This window comes from Canis lupus, chromosome 4 (assembly GCF_048164855.1).
Source record: "Canis lupus baileyi chromosome 4, mCanLup2.hap1, whole genome shotgun sequence".
In the NCBI taxonomy this organism is placed as follows: Eukaryota; Metazoa; Chordata; class Mammalia; order Carnivora; family Canidae; genus Canis; species Canis lupus.
Genome location: NC_132841.1, coordinates 29,919,570 through 29,927,915, shown reverse-complemented (window position 1 = coordinate 29,927,915; position 8,346 = coordinate 29,919,570). Strand labels below are relative to the sequence as shown.

General features: G+C 46.5%; 1 long non-coding RNA gene across 2 annotated transcripts; it reads left to right on the top strand.

Annotated features, from left to right (window-relative positions):
- Positions 1-3,129: 3,129 nt before the first annotated feature.
- Positions 3,130-7,607, top strand: LOC140631531 (uncharacterized). 2 transcript variants are annotated; one of them, XR_012029073.1, is made up of 4 exons: positions 3,130-3,359; positions 4,422-4,489; positions 6,488-6,654; positions 7,339-7,607. It is a non-coding gene; the product is annotated as an uncharacterized lncRNA (long non-coding RNA). The 2 variants fall into 2 exon arrangements; XR_012029074.1 differs by lacking the exon at positions 4,422-4,489 and having other exon boundaries at positions 3,141-3,359.
- The last annotated feature ends 739 nt before the right edge of the window (positions 7,608-8,346 follow it).

The following is an 8,346-nucleotide window of genomic DNA, read 5'->3' as shown; positions in this document are numbered from 1 at the left end:
GGTATGTTGTTCGTGTTGAACTCAGCGCAGCTCACCAGCCAGTATCGATTCTGAAGTGTCGGTGTCTGTCCCAGGCAGGTTGTTTAATGTGGTAGCGGCATGCATCCCTGCCCTATACTAAGCTAAGCATTCTCTGGGATGCAAATTATCTGATTTTGATATCATGGGCTCAGAATGGTCTTTTTTTTTTTTTTAAAGATCTATTTATTTATTTTAGAGAGAGAGCACGAGTGGGAGGGGCAGAGGGAGAGGGATAGAGAATCTCAAGCAGACTCTGTCTAAGCACAGAGCCCAATGTGGGGCTCAATCCCACGACACCAAGATCAGGACCTGAGCCGAAACCAAGAGTTGGATGCTTAACCGAGTGCACCCCTGAGGCGCTCCTGAGAATGGCCTTAATAGACATCAATACTACTGTCTTATCACATCTAGAAACAAGGGCTACCAATTCTGGACCGGACACAATCATTTTTAAAAAATATTTTATTTATTTATTCCTGAGAGACAGAGAGAGAGAGAGAGAGAGAGGCAGAGAGAGAAGCAGAGGGAGAAGCAGGCTCCATGCAAGGAGCCCGATGTGGGACATGATCCTGGGTCTACAGGATCATGCCCTGGGCCAAAGGCAGGCGCTAAACCTCTGAGCCACCCAGGGATCCCCACACAATCATTTTAATAGATATCCTCTAACCTTAGGGAATTTATAGAAAATAATTATGAACAGAAAGCTACCTTGTGTCATTACTTTGGGAGTGCATTTCACAACCAGTTTAACTAGCAGGGCCAGTTGTTCAAAATGAGATGTGCTGCAGGTATTTGCACATGTGGCCGAGTAGGGTATGTGGTTACACACCTGCTTTACTGTTCCTCCAGGCTGATTTTTATTGCCATTGCAACAGTATGAGGTGGAGCTGTGGGACCTCAGTTCCCTATTTGTGGCATTGTTAGAGACCTCTCAAAGTTTCTCCTAAAGCAATTCTTGGTTCTGCCAGCAGGGACTCCCTTGATGCACTTTGGAGTGGATGTGTGTCAGCCTTTGCTTTAGAAACATGTACTTGCTGGCGCTTGATTTTTCCCAAGAAGATTGAATCGAAGCCCTAGTTTATGATTAAGGCATGTGGCTCATTTCTTAAATGGCACTGGGAAGTATCAACATTTCAAGTAGAATCTCAGCCTCATAGCCACAATATACTTTTAAAAAGCTTGGCTAAAAGAAATGCTGCTTGTAGACAAGTGCCTATAAAGTATGTATTTTATTCAATCTCTAGAGCCACATTCTTTTTTTTTTTAAAGATTATTTATTTACTCATGAGAGACAGAGAGAGAGAAAGAGAGGCAGAGACACACGCAGGCTCCATGTAGGGAGCCCGACATGGGACTTGATCCCAGGTCTCCAGGATCATGCCCTGGGCTGAAGGCAGTGCTAAACTGCTGAGCCACCTGGGCTGCCTTCTAGATGCCTATTCTTAAATACACTACCAATTCAGCTGGAGCAGCAGAATTGTGTGCTTGACTGCCTCCCATGGCTTCTTAAACTTACTTTTAGTGGATTGTGTTTTGTTTGGTGGTCCTCAACCTATACTGAGGGACATCATGCAAACTATGGCTTTGAACATTGATCCCTTGTCTGTTGCAGGGATGTTGTTGAGCACGATGCTTGTTATGTCCATAGTGACCTCTCCAGGACAACTTGTAGAAATGAATATGTTATTTGGTCCCATTATCTGGAACAGTTGCTTTTTTTTTTTTTTTTGTAAGCAACCTGCAAATACTCTTTATCTTATAATAGATCATATTTCCCTCTCCCTGTCTGCTGCTAGGGCCTTAGAGCTAAACTGATAAACAAGCATGAGACTGTACAAAGGGGACTAATCACGCAGGTTGGCACAGTTGGCGAAATGGAATCAGAGCACGGGGTGTTGGCGAGGTGTTGAAGGATCTGTGCCTGCCATGTTGAGTGTCAGGGAATCCCCTCCCTAGAGGAGGGTTGGAGACCAACATAGATGCCTCCAAACCAGTCCCATCGAAGTGTCTGCAGATTATCTCTCTCACATAGAGTTGGGGTTAGGATCGGGTATAGCAGGCTGATGACACGGGGAGAGAGGCCTATCTAGTCTTTATCCTTCTCCCTTACTAGCTTCTTATCTTGCTTCATATGTGGCATGGTTGGAAATGAATAGGCACCATATATAAAGTCAAGCGCATGTTCTTCACCCAATGCTTCACCCATCGTGGTATCCAGATCCAGGTACATTCCGCCTCCAACATTCACTTCCGTTATGTGAGCCAGGGAAGCAGGACCCTGTAGATATTAAATAAAAGTGTAGCTCTGGAGTCAGAGGGCCAGTTTCAAATCCTGCCTCCATGCTCACTAGCTGAGTGACCTTGGGTAAGACATTTAGTCTCTTGATCTGTATGACAGGAACCCAAACACTGCTTGCCAAACACAGTTGTTATGGAGACACATTATATAACTACTGTGAATCATCTAGCACAGAGCTTGACACAGCAAAGGATGTTTGCTTTGAAGAAAATCATCATGGTGGTTAAGAGTTTGGGCTTCGGAATCGGATATACTGGGGTTAAAATTCCAGCTCTTCTTGGACCAGCTGTGAAATGTTGGGCAACTTTCTAACTCCTTTAGGCCTTAGCTTTTTTCATCTGCAAATGGGACTAATAATACACATAAAACTCTTGACACACCACTTAATATGAACTGTGTGCTCTGTAAATGATAGCTCTACTTTCCTGTTATTTTACTGCCACCCCTGGGGAGAAAGCAGCTCAAGCTAAACAGGCAAGAGGAAGTGCCTAAGACAGATTCTCCAGAGCTGCCAACTCTTTGGTAACCAGGGAACTGATCTCCATCTCTAATATGGAATAGTAAAATAGCCACTTGGATTTATTGTTTTCTGTGTGCTTAGCAATGAGCTGGGAGTTCTATATTTTTGTTTTACCTGGGACTAGGTATGGTGGATCTTTTGGGAGCCACAAGTACTGTATCAGTCTGGGTCCAATCAGGAGAGAGGAACCAAGTAAGGGCTTAAGCAATGGGAATTTATTTATTTATTTATTTTTATTTTTATTTTTAGCAATGGGAGTTTAAAGAATGTCATGTGATGATAAAAGAGTAACTAGAGGACGTAAAGAGAGCCCCATAGGGCTACTCTCCCTACAACTGAGAAAGGGAACCAAGGAAGGGGTATAGTCTCAGAAGGAGGCTGCCTCTCAGGACTATGGATCAGATCTTGTTGGAGAAGGTATCATGGCAGCCCCTTGGATGGTGGACAAATTTGCGGGTACCTTGGCCAGAGCTGGTCTTCAATTGCTAGACAAGGATAAAGCAATCTGCCAGAGCACAGGTGAGTCACAACCTGGTGGTGGGGTCTGTGGGCATGGAAAGGGGTCACACAGCAGTGTAGGTGGGTGGCAAAGACCACATCACATCCGTGTTGGCGGGGGGTGGGAAGGTGATCAACAGGCTGCACAGGACTCTAAGGTCTCCAGGGGACCCCCCTAGACACACCCGCTGGGGCAGAGCACACACGATGTGTCCTATGCATGCCAAAACCAGCAGCAGAAGCCCCATCCTCCTGCGCAGTTCTCCCAGCATGCTCTGCTGAGAAGGCTTACGAGTAGGCTCACTGTAGAGGCAAGATGTTTATGGGGATTCCGTCCATTAACCCACAGCAGCTATAAATTAATAACTAGCATAGACACCTTAGGGGCATTTGAAGAAAGCTGGATACACATTTGTATGGATCCATTTATTCATGCATGTGCACATGCATATACTAATCCACCCTACTCGGGGGATAAACTACTAGAATGTTCACAGACCTCGAGTGAGGAACATGATTCATAGTTCTTTGGCAGCCAAAAGAAAGCCTCCCTAAAGCACTGAACTCTGTGGGGGAGGTGGGGCAAGTTGGAGTGAAAGAATTGGCCATGGGATTTCTAAACTCCTGTCCTAGGTGTGGAGGGTGACATTTCTTCCTCCTCCACTCCCCTCCATATTGCTCATGCACCCAAGAGAGACCTGAACCCTAGCAGGGCAAGCCCATTTTCTTTCTTTCCTTTTTTTCTTTTTTTAAAAGAGTTTATTTATATGAGAGAGAGAGAGCACACACGAGCTGGGGGAGGAGCAGAGGAATAAAGGGACGAGCAGACTCCATGCTGAGCAGGGAGCCCAACATGGGGCTCAATCCCAGGACCCTGAGATTGTGACCTGAACCAAAATCAAGAGTAGGATGCTTAACCAACTGAGCCATTCAGGAGCCCCAAACCCATTTTCTTTTTGCGTATTTATTTCTCCCCAAACCTAGCTGATCTGTCAGCCTGGGTACACAGAGGGCATTGTGCTCTGAACAGGCTTCCCGGGTTCCTACTGAACAGGCTCATGGACAGTCATTTTCCTCCACCAGCTAAACACCCAGCTACTTGTCGGTGGTGATGTACACCAGTTTCCATACTTCCTACTGTTCGAGGCATGGTAAGTTTCTTCTCGTGGCCCTGCAGGGAACAAGGGCCCAGAGGCTGAAAATTCGCCTTCCACCCTACTCCAACCCCATCCACAGGGCCAGATGTTGGTAGTGGTTGGAGACCCCTGAAGAATGAAATCGATTCCATTAGGTGCTCAAATATTGTATGCTGCACACGTGGAGCTCTGCCTCCATCCCACACCTACCACAATCAGAACGGGGCCCGGGAGCTGGTGTATTCTGGGTAAGACTGCCTTTCCCCCAGGCACCTCACCTTCGGCAGAGCGAAGAAGGCCTCTGGAATTCCTCATATTGCTGTCAGGCCCCGCTCTCTCTTCCCTACAAGTACTCCTCACCACCATTATTTACCTTGAGACCATCAAGATCCACCTCATTAGGGCTTGGTCTTGATTTGCCTCAGTCACTCCAAAAAGCTCAGGTACCCAGGCCATCCTTTATCTCTCAGACTTGAAAGCCCTTTGAGCTCTTTATGGCTCTCTCCACCCTTTACTTTCCCCATAGCACCCGGCACATAGTACAGTTGACTTACTTATCTCTTTGAGGGTGGGGTGTCTTGTCTCTTTTGCTAACAGCTATACTCTCAGCATCTAGAAGGTATCTGGCATATAGTAGGTGCTTAATAAATATAAATCAAAGGAATGCTTGAGCAAACAAAGCATCTTTGATGCCCTCTGTTCTCTGGGACTCTGTCCACTGCAGCCCCATTAGTCTTGTTACTACCTTCCCATTGAGAGCCTAAACCACAGCCCTTCTCCCATACTTATAGAACTCTTTAGTTTCAGAGCATGGGCTTTGGAGACACACAGGCTTGAGTTTGCATCCTGGTGCTGCCACGGGAAGACTTTTTTTTTTTTTTTTTTTAACTTTGTGCCTCAGTTTTGCTTATTTGTAAAACGGGGACTTTGTTGTCAAGTGGATTAAATGGAAGGTGTGTATAAAGGACTGTGCACAGCTCCTGACACCCACTAGGTGAAGCAGTAAAGGATAGTAAGCAAGCAGGCAGACTGCAGAGCAAATAGCCTTTATCTGCTGTGCCATCTGCTTTGGATTGGTGGGGCTGCCTGGAGCCTGGAGCTGGAAAGGATTCTGGACAGGCCCTGAGCTCAGACCCAAAGAGCCCCACAATTGATTAGTGATGTCTGCCATGGGCAGGGGTACTGAAGGGTGTGAAAGAATAAAGAAAGTCGGGACGCCTGGGTGGCTCAGCGGTTGAGCACCTGCCTTGGGCTCAGGTCGTGAGCCCAGGATCCTGGGATCGAGTCCCACATCGGACTCCCCGCAGGGAGCCTGCTTCTCCCTCCCCCTATGTCTCTGCCTCTCTCTGTGTGTCTCTCATGAATAAACAAATAAAATCTTAAAAAGAATAAAGAGAGTCACAGACCCAGGCCCCACATTGGCCAATCTGATCTACAGTTTTTCCACCACTCCTCCTTTTCTTTAGTGCATCTTGACTGCTTTCAAGGGTAAGAGCTCCTCTCTTTCCAGGGGCTCCTCCCTGACCTCACAGTCTTACACACCCCCACTCTGAAGAAGGTACGGTCCGCCCCTCTGGGCCCCCACACCTTTTCTACACCGTTCCTTTATTATTCACCACGTGGCATTTTGTATCGTGTTCTGATTTTCAGATCTCCTGTCTGCGTGTATAGGTTGAAAACTGCCTTCAGGGTAGCTTTTGCCTGTGAGAACTAACTTGGTAAAACCGACAAGGTCCACTGGATCAGGAGTCAGAAAAGCCCACCTTGCTGGGTGGCTTTGAGCACATTGCCCTGCCTCTCTGAGCCCGTCTCCCCAGATGAAAAGGAGAACTTGCTGGAAGCTGCCTTCTCCACCTACTCAGTCCCAGCACTGCCAGGGGGACCAGCATTTCCTAAGGCTCTGCAGAGAGTAAGAGGGTTCCGGTTCATGTTGCCTATCCCTGTGTTCTCCTCCTTCTGTTTCTAAAACTGGAGCTTCTGCAGATTTGGCTTTTTTTTTTTTTTTTTTTTTAGTGGGGGGGTGGTTCCAGCGAAGGAAGAGGCAGATGAATGGTTCGCATGGGAGCAGTGGGCACCCCGATGGAGGATGGAGGACCGACAGCAGAGTTCGGAGATGGGCAGAGAAAAGCCAACTTTTCTCCCTTTAGGCTTGCGAGTGGAAGAGTGAGGAGCCAGGAAAGGTAAATGCTGTCATCTGCTGGTCGTTTCCTGTGTAGCAGCATCAAAATAAGAGTTTTGCAAAGCTCTTGTTTAGACTTAGCCAAGGACCCAGGAAGGAGGAGGAGGCATTTGCAGAGCACTTGCTGTTTATAAGGGACCATCTTCAAGGATGCTCTGAGTACAGACATGAATTGGCCTCGGATGCTGCCAGTAAAGGGGGCGCAGACTCCAGGGAGCCTGTACCTGTGCGCCTCAAACACATCCTTCAGCCTCTTTGGACTTCAGGTTCCTCATTGGGTGTGTGGACCAGGGTGGTCTCCAAGCCTCCAGAGGGAGGACCTTGAAAGATGAAAAGAATGTTACAGATGGGTACTGAGGAAGAATGTAAGAGAGACAAGAGAAGCCCTGGGAAAGCCTGACACACGTGTCCTCTTCCCTTGTCCCCTTGTTTGTGATGCCGTGGGTTAGGCTCCGGGTCTCTAAGCACCTGCCTTCCTCTGACCTCTTTCTGCTCAGGGGAAGGGACAGAGGAGTTGGAAAGACTTCTTGAGTGAACAATGGAACCAACACCTGTGAAGTCTCCACCAATGTTAGGAAATAGAACCATATTGTTGCCTCTGAAGTCATCTATTATATGAATATAACCTAATTTATTTATACATTCTACTGTGGATGGCATTTGAATTGTTTGCTCTTGTCTCCAGGTTTTGCTGCCTTGGACATCCACGAGCATCTATTTCTGTCAAGCATATACGCAGGGGGTGGAATTGTTGGATTGTAGACCAGGTGCATTTTCAACTTTAGAGATAATTACAATTCATTATCCCAAGAGGTTGCATCGCTGGAAACTCGCATTAGAAGTGTGTGCAAGTTCACATTAGTTCAGATTCACTGCAGGTACTTGATGCTCTCAGATTTTTTATTTTATTATTTTTTTAAAAATAAAGGTTTTGCTGATTTGGTGAGGGTGAAATAGTGTTTTACTGTTATTTTTTTAAGATTTTATTTATGTATTCAAGAGAGACACAGAGAGGGAGAGAGAGACGCAAGCAGAGGGAGAAGCAGGCTCCCTGCGGGGAGTCCGATGCAGGACTTGATCCTGGGACACCGGAGTCACCCCCTAAGCCAAAGGCAGAAACTCAACCTCTGAGCCACCCAGGTGCCCCTTTACTGGGTTTTCACTTGCTTTTCCCCAATTAATAGTGAGCACTTTTTCATATATTTGTTATTTTGTGTTCCTTCTGTGAAATGCCCGTTTATGTCTTTGTCTGGTTTTCTGTTGTTTTGTTTTGTTTTGTTTTCTCATTAATCTGTAGGAGTTTTGAAATATATTTGAGATACAACTCTCTTATCATCTATGTATATTGGTAAATTTTTATCCATTCTGTATCTTGCCTTCTCATCGTCTTCTATGTACCTTTTGAAGAATAGAAGTTATTTTTTTTTTTTTAAGATTTTACTTATCTATTCAGGAAAGGCACAGAGAGAGAGAAAGGCAGAGACACAGGCAGAGGGAGAAGCAGGCTCCACGCAGGAAGCCTGACGTGGGACTCGACTCCGGGTCTCCAGGATCACACCCTGGGCCAAAGGCGGGTGCCAAACCACTGGGCCTCCGGGGCTGTCCAAGAATAGAAGTTATTAATGATAGTGCAGTCCTAATAGGCAGAGCTCTAAGATGCCTGCCATGCCCCTCACCCTGGCATAAGGTCCAT